Below are 17999 nucleotides of genomic sequence, written 5' to 3'. Positions count from 1 at the left end.
TCCATTTGAACATTTTTAAGATGCAATTTACCTTGACATTAGCAATTTATATGGTACAAACAAGTACAAATGAGGTTATATATACACGTTTATTTCTATTACAGATCAATACCAGACATTTGAATAAAATGAGGGTGTATATAAGTCTAGATGACAAACCGTTACTCTTAGAGATAATAATGTAGGCATGAAACAGTACTAAAATTGTGTTAACAGCTAATAGTAATACCCTAAACCCGTCTTTGTGTGCACAATTTAACTAACAGGAAGGAAAATATACATTGCCAATCAGACAAATGTAAGCTATGAATTGACTCATGTGTATCTATTTTACACCATTGACTACCTTTTAATATATTAACTGGATTTCACACCATTCTTCCAGTTCCTCTTCACTTGTGTTTCGTATCGTTATGAATGTTATTGTTTAAGTAACCTGTTTCATTTTGTTACTTTATAGTGATAACGATACAGTGTTATGCAAACGAAACTCCTTTCCACTTTCCCACCTTTCACTGTTTATGAACAATGATATCATACCTTACATATGTCTGATTGTCAATGCATATTTTCCTTCCGGTTAGTTAAACTGTGCACACAAAGGAGGGTTTAGGGTATTTTTATTCGCTTTTAACACAATTTTAGTACTGCTTCATGCCTATATTATTATCTCTAAGAGTAACTGTTTATTACCTAGACTTATATATACCCCCATTTGATTCAAATGTCTGGTATTGATCTGTAATGGAAATATCCATGTATATATAACCTCATTTGTACTTGTTTGTACCATATACATTGCTAATGTCAAGGTAAATTGCATCTTAATGAAAATGAACGAAATGCAACTACTTTTAATGAATTCATCCTTTATATAATATGTTTCTAATATATTTATTTTGTACAATAGCTCACAGACTACTGATGTCTCACATTGTGTGTTTTATATAGGACCTGAAGATGGCGTTGACGCAACGTCGAAACTAGTAGCCAAATAAGTATGAAATCTTAAGTACAGCTGGAGGAGTTTCATGTCATAAAAATACATACAAGGTGTCGTTGTCGTCATAAATATAAATTTTTATAATGCAAAGAGGTATAGGCTCGCAAAAATCAGAGAAAATGTCTCTAAACCGACGAATAATTATTATAAACTTCGTAAAACAATAATAGTATCACTTTTTCGAAAGCCTATAATTGTCTTCCACTGAGACGCATAGGCTTAAAATTTGGTTCTAATGGGTCTACAACAGTCTTTTGTAGTGCTGCAATACCTTGGTGCCTTCTACGCTTCAAGCAGTAAGATTCCGACACTTGCCAAAAAACAGGTCAAAGCTCAGAAGTTCGTGCGAGGTGTAAAGTAGGTTTGTGATCTAATGGGACTAAATTTCAGCACAATTCTGGCCAACGCCACCATGGACTTCTCTCACGATGGAAAATCACTCCCCCCCCCCCAACCTTTCTTTGCTTATTACACGTATTTCCTCTCTTCTTTTGACCACTCAGCGGTGGAGGTCGGAACAGATACGCCCAGCGTTGAAACCAGGCAGTTTTCTTGTGGGTGGCCGATGAAAACATTTCAGACACAGCTCAAATCAGAACCGACGCGATAAAGCCTCAGGCGGTTGCGTAAAGGGAGTCAGTTAAATTACCCGTTCCCTTGGAACATTGATCCCCACAAATTTAGCCATCGAAAACGACAGTTCGCAGTCCATTGAGCAACGGGACGATGTTCCTGACAACCTTTGACACTGTTGAATCCCACTGGACGATTCAACCAATCTCTAAGGACATCTTGGGACAGTAACCTCACTGAACGTCATCGCATCGCTCTGGAGTAAAGAGAAACTGCTAGTTTTGATCTGATATGCAGGGGAAACCACTAAGGCCCGTTCAGAACTATTTGACAGATTTTGAATGAGAAGCACCAAAGGGTGCTTATGCTATCTCAGCGCTTCTGTTTCGCGCCGTGCTACGGTGTCATCACTGTGGGCTGTCCGCCCCGATAGTTGAGTGGTCAGCGTGACGGATTGCCGTCCTACGGGCCCGGGTTCGATTCCCGGCTGGGTCGGAGATTTTCTCCGCTCAGGGACTGGGTGTTGTGATGTCTTCATCATCATTTCATCCCCATCCGGCGCGCAGGTCGCCCAATATGGCGTCGAATGTAATAAGACCTGCACCAAGGCGGACGGACCTGCCCTGCAAGGGGCCTCCCGGCCAATGACGCCAAACGCTCATTTCATTTCATCACTGTGGGCTGCTACAATGTCGCATGTACGAATAAAATCGCAAAGGTTCCTTCTAAACGCACCCAGTTCCGCAACACCCTCGGTGGCATCCGCCCTCCTCTGTTGAGCACTTAAAAAAGCTGTGACCGAGCCATAGGCGCCAGCAGGCAGGCTGCACTGCTGCTCTAGGCCCAGTTAGCAGGCATGGGGAATCAGAGGAGTGTCCGGTTGTCTGCCTGCTGGTGCCTAGGATTCTGTAAAGGCTGGTGCCTAGGATTCTGTAAGGACTTGTCTCTCTTCAGGTACATTTTTAAAGTGTTCAGCAGAGGAGGCTGGGTGACTGAATGGTCTTAAACGGACGCTCTGCCATTTTGTTCACGCGTCTGTCAATGCAGCTTCTACACCCCCATGATCACGCCCCAGCAGTGAGCGGAATAGGAGCACTGAAAAAAACAAATACTTTTGATCACGTTCAAATTTCGGTTCTGACCGGTCCATAGTAGTTCCACCCTGTACATCAGAGGAAAAGAATTCTAGTTGCATTACACTTCAAAGGATTGTGGTCGCGTCCAGTGAGGTTGCTGGCACATGGTGTCCTTACAGTAGGGCTGAAACGTCCGTGGGTGTCAGCAGTGCAAACGTATCTCAAGAGCGTCGTCACACACACTACTGGCCATTAAAATTGCTACACCGCGAAGATGACGTGCTACAGACGCCAAATTTAATCGACAGGAAGAAGATGCTGTTATATGCAAATGATTAGCATTCAGATCATTCACACAAGGTTAGCGCCGGTGGCGACACCTACAACGTACTGACATGAGGGAAGTTTCCAACCGATTTCTCATACACAAACAGCAGTTGACCGGCGTTGCCTAGTGAACCGTTGTTGTGATGCCTCGTGTAAGGAGGACAAATGCGTACCATCACGTTTCCGACTTTGATAAAGGTCGGACTGTAGCCTATCACGATTGCCGTTTATCGTATTGCGACATTGCTGCTCGTGTTGGTCGAGATCCAATGACTGTTAGCAGAATATGGAATCGGTGGGTTCAGGAGGGTAATACGGAACGCTGTGCTGGATCCCAACGGCCTCGTATCACTAGCAGTCGAGATGACAGGCATCTTATCCGCATGGCTGTAACGGATCGTGCAGCCACGTCTCGATCCCTGAGTCAACAGATGGGGACTTTTGCAAGACAACAACCATCTGCACGAACAGTTCGACGACGTTTGCAGCAGCATGGACTATCATCTCGGAGACCGTGGCTGCGGTTACCCATGACGCTGCATCACAGACAGGAGCGCCAGCGATGGTGTATTCATTGACGAACTTGGGTGCACGAATGGCAAAACGTCATTGTTTCGGATGAATCCAGGTTCTGTTTACAGCATTATGATGGTCGCATCCGTGTTTGGCGACATCGTAGTGAACGCACATTGGAAGTGTGTATTCGTCATCGCCATACTGGCGTATCATCCGGCGTGATGGTATAGGGTGCCATTGGTTACACGTCTCGTTCACCTATTGTTCGCATTGACGGCACTTTGAACAGTGGACATCACATTTCAGATCTGTTACGACCCGTGGCTCTACCCTTCATTCGATCCCTATGAAACCCTACATTTCAGCAGGATAATGCACGACCGCATGTTGCGGGCCTTTCTGGATACAGAAAATATTCGACTGCTGCCCTGGCCAGCACATTCTCCAGATCTGTCACAAATTGAAAACCGCTGGTCAATTTTTGTTTTTGTTTTTTTTGTTTGTGGTTTTAGGGCGCAAAACTTCTATGGTCATTAGCGCCCAGCCCGTGACTTAGGAAACAGGAAAAAACCGAAATTTAAAACCAGCAGCAATGGGAACAAAGTCATAAAATTTGAGAAACTAAAAGCAGAAGGAATGCTTAAAAATCCACTACAGAAAGGGGTTGGTTGTCCCCAAAAAAGCTTCAAATGACTGACGTCATTTCACTGTCACTAATAAACTGGAGAACGCGGTCGGCTGAGCGCGTGTCATCTGCTAAAATCGACGATAGATCAGGCGATAGCTGTAGACGGGAACGTAACGGATTAAAATAGGGGCGTTCAATTAAAAGGTGTCTGACCGTCCACAGCTGAGAGCAGTGGGGACAGAGTGGGGGAGGATCGCCGCTTAAAAGATGTCGATGACTAAAAAGACAGTGCCCTATCCGGAGTCTAGCTAAAATTACCTCCTCCCGACGACGCGTTCGGGAGGAAGAGGTCCAAGCGCAAGGAAGGGCTTTCACTTCCCGCAATTTATTATGGGGAAGTGTTGACCAATGCTCACGTCATAAATGAGCAACTTGGCGACATAAACCGCTCCGTAGATCGGTGAAGGAAAGCGACTGAAGAGCTGGCCGAGGAAGAGAGACTGCAGCCTTGGCCGCTATATCGGCCGCCTCATTCCCATAGATACCAGCGTGTCCCGGGAGCCAGAGGAACGCCACCGAGACGCCCCCCAGGTGGAGCAAGCGCAGACAGTCCTGAATCCGGTGGACCAGAGGGTGCACAGGGTAAAGAGTTTGGAGACTGAGGAGAGAGCTGAGAGAATCTGAGCAGATTACATACTGTATCCGCTGATGGCGGCGGATGTAGTGGACAGCCTAGAGAACAGCGTAAAGCTCCGCAGTATAAACCGAACACTGGTCGGGAAGCCGAAAGTGATTTGGGGTGTCGCCATCAATATAGGCACTCCCTACACCTAACGATGTTTTCGAGCCGTCGGTGTAAATAAATGTGGCGTCCGTCATTTGTGCACATAGAGCAGCAAATGCCCGACGGTAAACAAGTGTAGGGGTACCATCCTTCGGAAATTGACATAGGTCACGGAGCAAGTAGATCCAGGGACGGAGCCAAGGCGGTGCTGTACCCCAAGTTGTCAAGAAGGTTTTAGGAAAGCGGAAGGAAAGAGAATGGAGCAGTTGACGGAAGCGGACTCCCGGGGGTAGTAGGGAGGAGGAGCGGCCTGCATACCCTACATCAAAGGAGGCGTCGAAAAAAAGGTCATGGGCTGGATTAGCAGGCATGGAAGACAGATGGCTAGCATAACGACTCAGAAGGACTGCCCGCCGATTGGACAGCGGAGGTTCAGCAGTCTCAGCATAAAGGCTTTCCACAGGGCTGGTGTAAAAAGCTCCAGACACTAAACGTAATCCACGGTGGTGGATAGAGTCGAGACGCCGAAGAATAGACGGCCGAGCAGAGGAGTAGACTATGCTTCCATAATCCAATTTCGAGCGCACTAAGGCGCGATAGAGGCGGAGAAGGACCACTCGGTCCGCTCCCCAGGAGGTACCATTCAGGACACGGAGGGTGTTAAGGGAACGCAGACAGCGAGCCGAAAGATAGGAAACGTGGGAGGACCAGCACAGTTTTCTGTCAAACGTAAGACCCAAGAATTTAGCGACGTCGGAAAACGGAAGGTTGACAGGACCTAGAGGTAAGGAGGGCGGAAGAAACTCCTAACGTCGCCAAAAATTAACACAAACGGTGTTACTGGGTGAGAAACGGAAGCCGGTTTCGATGCTCCACGAGTGGAGGCGATCGAGGCATCCTTGAAGACGTCTTTCAAGAAGGCTGGTCCGTTGAGAGCTGTAGTAGATCGCAAAATCGTCCACAAAGAGGGAGCCCGAGACATCAGGAAGGAGACAATCCATAATTTGATTTATGGCGATGGCAAACAGTACAACACTCAGCACGGAGCCCTGGGGTACCCCGTTTTCTTGGGAGAAAGTACGGGAGAGAATAGTGTTCACCCGCACCCTAAATGTGCGCTCTGCCATAAATTCGCGAAGAAAAAGGGGCAGCCGACCTCGAAAGCCCAAGAGAACAGTGTGCGGAGGATGCCTGTCCTCCAACAGGTATCGTATGCTCTCTCCAGATCAAAAAATATTGCTACTGTTTGGCGGAGAAAATTGTTCATGATATAAGTGGAGAGAGCAACAAGATGGTCAACTGCAGAACGATGCTTTCGGAATCCGCATTGGGCAGGTGTTAAAAGACTGCGGGATTCCAGCCACCACGCTATACGGTAATTCACCATACGCTCCAAAACCTTACAGACGCTACTCGTGAGAGAAATGGGGCGATAGCTAGAGGGGAGATGTTTGTCCTTTCCAGGTTTCGGAACGGGAACGACGATAGCTTCCCGTCATCGTCTGGGAAAAGTACTGTCGGTCCAAATTCTATTATAAAGGCGAAGGAGGTAACGCAGACTATGGGTTGATAAATGCAGCAACATTTGGACGTGGATACCATCCGGTCCTGGGGCGAAGGAGCGAGAAGAAGAGAGTGCATGTTGGAGTTCCTGCATGGATTTTGAGAGGAGAAAGCAAGAGGTCGCACTTCCGCTGCACGTTTCTTCGGGAGAAACGCTGGCGGGTAATTTGAAGAGCTCGAAATCTCAGCAAAGTGCTGACCCAACGAGTTAGAAATTGCGACGGGGTCCACGAATGTATCATGCGCGACAGTGAGCCCAGAGACCGGGGAGAAACTAGGCGCGCCTGAGAACCGTCGAAGCCGACTCCAAACTTCCGAGGAGGGAGTGAAGGTGTGAAATGAGCTAATAAAGAATTTCCAGCTTGCCTTCTTGCTATCGCGGATGACGCGACGGCATCGAGCACGGAGCTGCTTATACAGTTGGCCAAAGTTGGATGGTGACGGAAAATGCGAAGAGCACGTCGCCGCTCACATATTGCGTCACGGCATGCCTCGTTCCACCAAGGAACTGGGGGGCGCTGGGGCAATTCGGAGGTGCGTGGTATTGAACGTTCCGCAGCTGTAAGAATAACGTCGGTAATATGTGTGACCTCATTGTCGACGCTGGGAAAGCGACGGTCATCGAATGTCGCTAGAGACGAAAAAGTGTCCAATCGGCTTGGGCAAACTTCCAGCGTCGCGAGCGCATATATGGCAGTTGAGGCTGCAGTCTAAGGACACATGGAAAGTGGTCACTCGAGTGTGTATCATCAAGGGCGAACCATTCGAAGCGCCGAGCTAGCGGAACAGTACCGACCGCAAGGTCCAAATGAGATAAATTTGTCGTGGAGGCAGACAAAACTGTGGGGACCCCAGTGTTGAGGCAAACTAGATCCGCTTGGTGGAAGACGTCTAGCAATAGTGAGCCACGTGGACAAGGATGTGGAGATCACCAAAGCGGGTGGTGGGCATTTAAGTCCCCAACCAGCAAATAGGGGGGTGGAAGCTGGCCAAGAAGATGAAGGAGATCAGCTCGTGCCATTGGTGTGGACGATGGAATGTATACGGTACAAAGAGAGAACGTGTATCCAGAAAGGGAAAGACGGACGGCGACAGCTTGGAAGGAACTGTTTAAGGGGATTGGGTGATAATGGAGAGTATCATGGAGAAGAATCATGAGTCCTCCATGGGCTGGAGTGCCTTCAACAGAGGGGACGTCATATTGGATGGACTGAAAATGAGGGAGAACAAAGCAGTCATGGGGACGCAGCTTTGTTTCCTGAAGACAGAAAATGACCGGCGAGTAGGATCGTAAGAGGATCGACAATACATCCCGATTGGCTTGAATGCCGTGGATATTCCAGTGGATAATGGACATAGGGTGAACAGAAAATGGAGGAATGTGACCAAGGTCGCTGTCACCTCAACGACTGCTCAGAGCTTGCGACCGACAGCATGGAATGGCATTCAGCCGAAGGCAGAAGATCCTGATCCATAGGTTGGTCAGGAGCAGCTCCTGCCACCAGCGATCGGCCGGTTGACCGGCCACCAGCAGTGCGCCTCGGCGACACAGAAGACGGCCGAGGGCGATTTCCGCCAGGTGGTGCTGTATATGGGACACGCCTTGGCGGAGAAGGAGAGGAACTGTGTTTCTTCGTAGCCTTCTTGGAAGTATGATGTTTAGATGAAGGAGGAACCGATGGTTGGGAAGTTGCGGTACGTAAAAACTCTTCACGAGTATGCTCTTTTTTCGAAGACTTGGCGTCTGACTTTTGGGCTCGAGATTTAGCAGAACCCGACGAAGGGTGAGCCATAGAGTGGGCAGGTGAAAGTGGTGAGGTTGAACGGGCGATCTTTGCGCTGGCCGATCTGACGACCGTGGTACTAAAGGTGAGGTCGCAAGTCTGCGTGGCCGCCTCCTTTGTTGGCTGAGGAGAAGCAAGGACAGTGCTGCATTTTCCTGTCTGAGGCACGGTGGGCTGTCGACTGGCGAATAATTTTCGAGCAGCAAAGGTCGACACCTTTTCCTTCACTCTTATTTCCTGGATGAGCTTTTCGTCCTTAAAAACGGGGCAATCTCGAGAGGAAGCAGCGTGGTCACCCATACAGTTGATGCAGCGAGGGGATGGAGGTGGACAAGCACCCTCATGGGCATCCTTGCCACACGTAACACATTTGGCCGGATTGGAACAGGACTGGCTGGTGTGATTGAACCGCTGACATCGATAGCAACGCGTAGGGTTTGGGACATAAGGGCGAACGGAAATTATCTCATAGCCTGCTTTGATTTTCGATGGGAGTTGAACTTCGTCAAATGTCAAGAAGACAGTGCGGGTTGGAATGATGTTCGTGTCAACCCTTTTCAACCCTATGAACAGCCGTTACGCCCTGGTCAGACAGGTAGTGCTGAATTTCGTCGTCAGACAATCCATCGAGGGAGCGTGTATAAACGACTCCACGCGAGGAATTTAAGGTACGGTGCGGTTCCACCCGTACAGGGAAGGTGTGGAGCAGAGAAGTACGCAGCAATTTTTGAGCCTGGAGGGCACTGTGTGTTTCTAACAACAGAGTGCCATTCCGTAATCTGGAACAAGACTTTACAGGACCTGCAATTGCGTCGACACCTTTCTGAATAATGAAAGGGTTGACCGTGGAGAAGTCGTGACCTTCGTCAGACCGAGAAACAACAAGGAACTGTGGCAACGATGGAAGAACCGTCTGCGGCTGAGACTCGGAGAACTTACGTTTGTGAGCAGACATAGTGGAAGGTGAGGAAACCATTGCGGAAGAATCCCCCATGATTACCGGCGTCTCCAATGGCGCGCTCCTCCCTTGTGGGGGCCCTCACCGAGGGCACACCCACCTTAGGTGATTGTTCACACCTCAGGTCACACCTCCCGACAAACGGACGGAGGGACCAATCGGCACTTTCGGAAGGTATCAGCTCGGGTAATCACCCCTCCCTGGGCCTGGCCATTACCAGGGGGTACGTACGTGTCCTACCTGTCTACCCGGGGCGGGGAATTACGCGTTGCCCCGTCACCGGCTAAGCATAGAAGTGCGTGGGTCGGCCTTCGGACACGCACAGGGAGGAAAAAAGAGAAAGGGAAAGAAAAGAAGAGGGGGGGGTCTCAAACGCCGCAGCGGAGAAAAGGGCAAGGAGAAGAGGGAAGGAAAAGAGAAGGACAGAGGAAGGACGAGGACTTGCAAGTGTAGAAAGCAAGGAATTTGGAACAGTTTCAAGCGTCCGTCTCCGGACGTAGGCACAAACCATACTCCCAGAGGGGGAGAAAGGGAAGGAAAGAGCCAGAGGTGAGGGGGGGGGGGCGAAGATGGGGGACGGGGAAGGATGCGGAAAGGGAAGGGAAGGTATGCAGCCCGGAAAGGAAGGAGGGCCACATTAGCTCGGGGTCCCGTGCTCGGTACGCACGTGTCCACAAAAGAGTTGTGGACCCCTGGGGGGCGTCTGGTCAATGGTGGCCGAGCAACTGGCTCGTCACAATACGCCAATCACTACTCTTGATGAACTGTGGCATCGTACCTGTACACGCCATCCAAGCTCTGTTTGACTCAATGCCCAGGCGTATCAAGGTCGTTATTACGGCCAGAGGTGGTTGTTGTGGGTATTGATTTCTCAGGATCTATGCACCCAAATTGCGTGAAAATGTAATCACATGTCAGTTCCAGTATAATATATTTGTCCAATGAATACCCTTTTATCATCTGCATTTCTTCTCGGTGTAGCAATTTTAATGGCCAGTAGTGTAGTTCATCAAACTGTGATCCTTCGTTTTCGATGGCGAAGTGTGTGGCTATTAACGCCCCAAGAGAAACGATGGTTTCATTGACGCCCTTCTTACCCCCCCCCCCCCCCCCCCCCGACGCATTTTCGCGTCGATTCTGATCGGTTCTGTGTTTGTCGGCTACCCATAAGAGAACCGCGTTATTAGTACGTTGGGCGTTGCGGTTCTAATCTCCATTGTAGAGCGGTCATAATGAGAAGTGGAATATGTGTAAGAATGGTGTGACGGCTTGCCCATCGGGTGACTAGTTCACATTGGCGTTGTGGAAAATTGTGCTGAAATTTGGTGCCAATGTGGCATCATCACTAATCCACCTTCAATCTTACATGAACTTTTCTTTCTGGTCGGAGTGTCGCCGAGTCAAATGTCAAGCCTCTGCGTCGCAATGGGAGACATTTACTCAGTTTCGAAAACCCGATCCTCTAACTGTGTTGCGTAGTGCATGTTAGTCATCTCCCAGTCGCCACTGCACGAAAATGAGCTGCTACTTTTCGCTCACATTACTTACCGAAGTCTTTAATTAGTTTTTAGCATCGAGCGTTTCATTTCCTGAAATGTATCCAAAAATAATTCTTGTCGTTTTCTCGCCATCGCTTTACAGAGTGACACCACATGGCCGATAGGCGACGATGTCATTTTTGGTCCAATCAAATGTTCAAATGTGTGTGAAATCTTATGGGACTTAACTGCTAAGGTCATCAGTCCCTAAGCTTACACATTATTTAACCTAGATTATCCTACGGACAAACACACACACCCATGCCCAAGGGAGGACTCGAACCTCCGCCGGGATCAGCCGCACAGTCCATGACTGTAGCGCCTTGGACCGCTCGGCTAATTCCGCGCGACTTTTGTCCAATAAGTGTCTACATGTGCTCTGTGACGTAGACTTGAAGTTGGTGCCAATACAACTCATTTTCACTATTACCTATAATAGTTCAATGAAAGAAATGATGTTACTGCATGCAGGTTTTAAGTGTGGGTCAAACTCGGCCCAGCTGCGAGGAGAGTTTTTGAAGTCAATCTGTTCTGACCTCTATACGATGCTTAAATCTCACTTTAAACTGCCCAGCGATAATACGCCTAGCAATGTAATTTTCATAGCCCTCATTCAGACTACTATTATCGCAGATTATCGAAAAAACTGTCTGTGGGAACACTTCAAATAGATTGCAATCCGAGTGTAACAGAACTTAGCAGATACAGCGGTATTGTCGACTAATTAATACGGTTTACTGCAGCGATAATATTAAGTTCTAACAGTTTATCACGCTGATCCAGCAGTTACATATTTTCTTTATGATAATTGGGTGAAGAGTGAGATGTAAAACACCCCATAGCATCTGTTCCCTATTTATCAAAATACCACTCACGTCCGTTTGCAGAGGGGCTGTGGTGGTGGTGAGACGTGGTGTATGTTGCATTCCAACCATTTGGTGCAGAACGTAAGACAGTCAAGTGGACTTCTCCGTATTGTTAAACTGACTCTCTTCGGTTTGAGATGGGAGAATTTATCGAATATATGTCCTGCATATATAATTCCTGGACTCTTGTTATCAACATCATTACGAAAACAGGACCAACAAGAACAATAAATAAATTCACTAAAAATTGTTGGACAAATACTATTAATAATTCTGGAATCAGCAGTCGCCATAACTCAAACTTATGCCGTCTTAGTTTTAGAAATTCTACATTCTACAGAAGTATACAAAATTTAAAGATTAAAAACAGTCTTGATCGCAACTTTTTATTATTATTGGAGCGACCGGTTTCGATTCTATTTAAGAACCATCTTCGGACTCCAGAACGCAGTTATTCCAGCATCGAGGGTCAGCGCAACTTGTACCACGGAGTCCACCCACCGTTCTGGAGTCTGAAAACGGTTCTTAAATAGAATCGAAACCGGTCACTCCAATAAAAATAAAATGTTGCGATCAAGACTGTTTTTAATCATTAAATTTTAATTTTAAAGATCGCTGATAACGTTTTCAAAAATTTTAAGTATACAAAAGTTAATTTAAAATCTCACTCAAATGACCCTTCTGAGATAGTACATTAGTAACCTTTCTTGTATTTCAGGTAACACCTATATCTACAGCCGGCCGGAGTGGCCGTGCGATTCTAGGCGCTACGGTCTGGAACCGAGCGACGCTATGGTCGCAGGTTCGAATCCTGCCTTGGGCATGGATGTGTGTGATGTCCTTAGGTTGGTTAGGTTTAATTAGTTCTAAGTTCTATGGGACTGATGACCATAGATGTTAAGTCGCATAGTGCTCAGAGCCATTTGAACCATTTTTTTGGTAACAACGTTCCGATGAGTTTCCTACTCGTTATCTGCGGGCGAAGTCACGCAGACTGGCCGGCTCACCGGATCTCGATACAAGTCCGCCGGACGGATTCGTGCCAGGGACCAGGCACTCCTTCCCAATCCGGAAAGCCGTGCGTTAGACCGCACGGCTAACCGGGCGCGCACTTCAGACATTAGTCGAGTGCATGCCACTTTGTGTTGCAGCACTTCTGCGTTCTCGCGGGGGTCCTACACGATATAAGGTAGGTGTACCAGTTCCTTTGGCTCTTCATTGTATATACAAAGTGAACTTCTCCAGTGTATACACAAAGTGAACTTTTGTAGTGATTGTTGGTACCTTTAATTGTGCAACGGAATAACTCTAACAATAAAAATGACTAGTATAGCTGACATTGTCTATAAAGGGGATCTGTAGCTGATGTGATGACACAGTAGGAGAGAATTCATAAAAACTTAAGATACTCAAAATAGCAGAAATATGTATTTGATTCATTTGTTCCAACGTCAACTACACTGAATTCGAATGTTCAAGAATTTAAAGTGAATGACTTGCAATATTTATTTTTAGAGCTTATCCAGGGAACGCAGTACGGGGATACTAGGATGAATAACATTCAAGTGACGGATGCTAAGAATCGACAAACAAATAACAGGTAAGTGGAGCGACTGAACTTAGTTATCAACGCACAGATATGAGTAACTAAAATCTTAATTGATTCGCCATGTGATGATGTTGAAACTGAGCTTGTAAATGTAAAAACTGAATCACATGAACACACAGAACATTGGGAGCAGGCAGTGAACGACACAGCTAATTTCGTTACTCAACTAAACACAGAGATTGCTCGAAACTAAATTTAATAGCATTAATTCTACCACCTGCAATCATGACAATAATTTTGAACTGTTTGAATGCGAAATGGTAAAATAGGAAATTAACAGTTGTTTGAAAGAAAGAGGTCATGATTTTATATTACCGGCATTACACCAGGGAGCCATCTGTCACTCCAACGTGCAAAAATTTCAAAAATTTGAAGAATTCCACCCAGGAAACAGAACCTATCCGGTTCTTTCTACGGACCAATTTCATATTGCTTTCCAATGGCATATTCTGAACGACAAACAATCAAGATATGCCCAAGCTATTTGAAAGATGGAGCACATATTTGTGGAACCAAATCTTCTAAGATATTTAAAACATTCCAAGAACTTCAGAAGGCTTCTTTGTGTAAATATTGGTCTCAAAGCTTCTAGCAGAAAATTAGAACTGATTTGATGTTGCCGCTGGTATATGATCGTAATAAAGGCATAATGAGGAGGTATTGTCAATATCACTGGGATAATAATGCCTTTCTGGACGATCCGGTAAGCTGCATGAATGTATGGTTTCGTGGCGATATGAATTAATAAAATTTTCTCGGGCATCCAGCCGCGTCATGTGGTTAAAACCCCACGAGCTTTTGACCGAGCTCTCCCCGGTCATTGTCAAGTGGTAAGACTGACAGTCAGAGCTCGGTCGAAAGCTCGTGGGGTTTTAACCACCTGACGCGGCTGGATGCCCGAGAAAATTTTATTAGATCCGCTAAGCTGTTAATTAAATCATCAAATGTGTATGAATTCCTAAGGGACCAAACTGCTTCGGTCATCGGTCGCTAGACTTACACACTACTTAATCTAACTTAAATTAACTTACGCTAAGAACAATACACACACCCATGCCCGAGGGAAGACTCGAACCTCCGACGTGTGGAGCCGCGTGAACCATGGCAAGGTGCCTGAGACCACGCGGCTACCCCGCGCGGCTTGATATATTTGAATACCCAAGTATCAAAGGCTGTCACCAAGTATATGGTCATTAGTTTTAAAATATTAAAAAGAGGTATGGCCACTGATTTTACATTGTTAGAACCCATTCCTTCTGAGGAAGATATTCTTCGAAATATCGAGACCTAGGTCAAGGGCTCTTAAACCTTTGTTTTGCAACCGGTTGGCTGAGTTTTTTTGAACCTCTTCAGTTTTATACAGTTCCTGATTCTCAGCCATATTTAAGACTTTTAAGAAGTATTATTAACGCTCGATCGCATGGAGGTCATTGATGATGGAAGTCAAAGGCAGGGAGGAAACCAAAATAATCAACGAAATCAAAACTCGGGCACCAAGCAGTGTCAACATTACAATAACAATAATAAGCAGAGTAGTTGGGTGGCAACGGCCTTGCCGCAGTGGATACACCGGTTCCCGTGAGATCACCACAGTTAAACGCTGTCGGGCATGGTCGGCACTTGGATGGGTGACCATCCAGGCCGCCATGCGCTGTTGCCATTTTTCGGGGTGCACTCAGCCTCGTGATGCCAATTGAGGAGCTACTCTACCGAATAGTAGCAGCTTCGGTCAAGAATACCATCAAAACGACTGGGAGAGCGGTGTGCTGACCCCACGCCCCTCCCGTCTGTATTCTCCAATGAGGATGACACGGCGGTCGGATGGTCCCGGTAGGCCACTCGTGGCATGAAGACGGAATTATAATAAATAATAATAATAAAGCAGAGTATTTGCAACCGACGGGCAGATGAATAGCATTGACAGGTAGATGATCAGTATGTAAATAAACAACGCCGACAGTATGAAGAATATTATCGGCCTTCGTACGACGAACGAGGACATTACAGGTCACTTGAACGGTCTAATCATGGTCAACGGGTGCAAGGACATCATTACCCAGAAAACTGGGTTTAGTTTCGAATAAGACCCGACTCGAAACAACACAGCCATAGAATGTGTCAGAAGGTGTTATTAATGATACATCACATGATAATAACCACGACATAGGTGAAGATTTACTGTGGGAGCGCGAAGTAATTATGGATGACATCTTAATGTCTTTTACACCAGTTTAAATCTGTGGATTAAATTTAGAATATATTTCGAACAGTGGCAGTCAATTGACTGCAGTTTCACAGAAATTATATTAGCAATTATGCAGTATTGTGGGCTTTCCATCATTTCCAGTAATTAGTATGGGAATAATTAGTGCAGAATTGATGGAAAAGAATTTTAACTCAGCATATTGGTAACTCCTTCTTCCTCTCTTTTTTCTTCTTTTTTTTTTGACTTCTTGATTTTTAAAGACTTACGGAATATAGTTGTAGATTGGATTTTGCAAACAATAGATTAGTTATTCGAGGCAGAAGAGAAAAGTTGATAGTGTACTATAAAGGATGTGCCCTGAAAAAAGTTGTTGACACCCGGAGAAACGGTTCAAATAGCTCTAAGCATTATGGGACTTAACATCTGAGGTCATCAGTCCCCTAGAACTTAGAACTACTTAAACCAAACTAACCTAAGGACATCACACACATCCATGCCCGAGGCAGGATTCGAACCTGCGACCGTAGAGGTCACGTGGTTCTAGACTGAAACGCCTAGAACCGCTCGACCACAGCGGCCGGCACACCCTGAGCACAGATTTAAAATGTAGTGGTGTACCCATAGGATGAAGTGGCACTAAAGCTAAAGACAGTGTGTTATAACGAAATCGATAATCAAGCCAATGTAGTTGTGGGGCGGCGGATAAGTTTGTAAAAATAAATTTACTTGCTGTATCCTTGTTTGAATGTTGTAACATTTCCTGGCCGATGCACCATATGTGGGGCGGCGGGTGAGTTTGTAAAAACAATTAAATCTGATTGCTGGATAATTGCTTGCATGTTGAATCAGTTTCTGGCTTTTAGAATGTTGTTAATGCTGTCTTTCGCCGTTCTCAACACTGGCTCTCTATTTACTTTCTAGCACCCAGAAAGTGATTTAATAAAACATGGAACCAGTAATTAGAGATCCTAGTGCCCACTTTATCTGAGAATGTTATTATAGCTGCAGCTTATAGCTCTGAGGAATTAGGAGATTGTCCGGGATTTCTAATCAAAAACGGTTTTCCAAAATAGTTGAGTATATTCTGAAATTCACTGATAAAAAACACAAGTATCCCTACAACCTAACTAACAGAGCAGTTCAGAGTCTAATGCGCTGATGCAACTATAAATGTCCGAATTAAATGTTAAAAAGAATGCTCGCCATAATTTGATGAAATATTTCATCAAACGCCACGCTAAATATTTGGTAGAATGTCTGTCCCGCGACGGCACGTGAAAATACGACAATACGCAAACTGAAACTAGATAATGAAAATCATCCCAGAATTAACACTTCACATGAAATGTTTTCATGGTTCCGCGTATCTCTAGTAATTTAATACGGCACCCGAGGCTGTTTGTAGCAGTGACACTGATGCCACGCGGCTCCCGACACAGATGGCGTGTCATTCAGCGTCTGGAGAGAACTGGGGCCTTTTTTCCTCGCGCAGCGTTCTTATATATTAAGCCGCGGTGCGGACGGCTAAGGGAACGCCTGATCTTTTCGGCTCTCCCGACTAGCCGCTGGGCTAGTAACGCACCAATTCAAGTTACATAATAATTTATAGCTTCTTTTGCTGATGGCCGAAGAAGCTCTTAATTTAAACGTGCATTCAGCACGCAGGTAAGTATTGATAATAAAATTTTGACGTGGCTAAGTTAAATATTTTGGGCGAGAGAATTAATTAAATTACACTGCACGCAGTAGATGAGCTCTGAACTGGCCCTTTTGAGATCCGCTATCGCTATAATTTTATAGGTATTCAAAAGAAACTTTACACATCTTCATAATCATAACGGACCTCCAACCTATTTAAATCTAAACATCCTAGCCTTATTTACTAGCCTACTTAATCTATCTTGCTTCCTTCAGTTTTGAGACGAAAACCACAAAATCATGAATTTCCACTAAAATCTTAATATGTGAAATCCAAAGTACTGTTTTTATTACATCATTATAAAAGATGAATCTAAATATAAATTTTGAAGTCTCTAGCTCTTTTCTGTTGCGCCAATGATTTTTCCAGAAAAACGTCCAAATTTCGAAAATGGCTGAAGTTATCGAATTAATATTTAACACACATTAATTTAGTATTATTCCTGACATGCTAGGAAAGTTTTAGGTCATTTGCTTGATTTTTAAGGTATTGCGCAACATTTATGACGTCAGAGCTAGTTACAGCAGACTGGCTGGCACACAATGGAAACTGATGTGAATTTACTACAGCGAGAGTAGGCTGCTTCCCTACATAGTTGAAAAAAAAATAAAGATGCAAATGTGATTCTATGTAAAATCCATGTCAGAAAAAAGTCAGTTGCTATCTGATTTAGTGGGAAAACAAAAGCAAGTATCAACTAAGGTTTTAAAATACAGTTATACAGAGTTTTCTAAGAAACCAATGTTAATGAACGACTGTAAATGTAAATTACGTTTTAAGGCCGATCTTGTACTATTCCGTCAGCAAAGTGCGAAGCTGTGGATCAAGAAATTAAAAGAATGCTGGAACAGAGAATTATTGAGCGGTCA

At 45.5% G+C, this 17999-nt stretch overlaps 1 pseudogene; it reads left to right on the top strand.

Moving 5' to 3' along the window:
* Positions 1-14767: 14767 nt before the first annotated feature.
* Positions 14768-14885, top strand: LOC124712772 (annotated as a pseudogene).
* The last annotated feature ends 3114 nt before the right edge of the window (positions 14886-17999 follow it).

This window comes from Schistocerca piceifrons, chromosome 8, assembly GCF_021461385.2.
Source record: "Schistocerca piceifrons isolate TAMUIC-IGC-003096 chromosome 8, iqSchPice1.1, whole genome shotgun sequence".
In the NCBI taxonomy this organism is placed as follows: domain Eukaryota; kingdom Metazoa; phylum Arthropoda; class Insecta; order Orthoptera; family Acrididae; genus Schistocerca; species Schistocerca piceifrons.
This window is presented reverse-complemented; position numbering and strand designations above follow the sequence as displayed.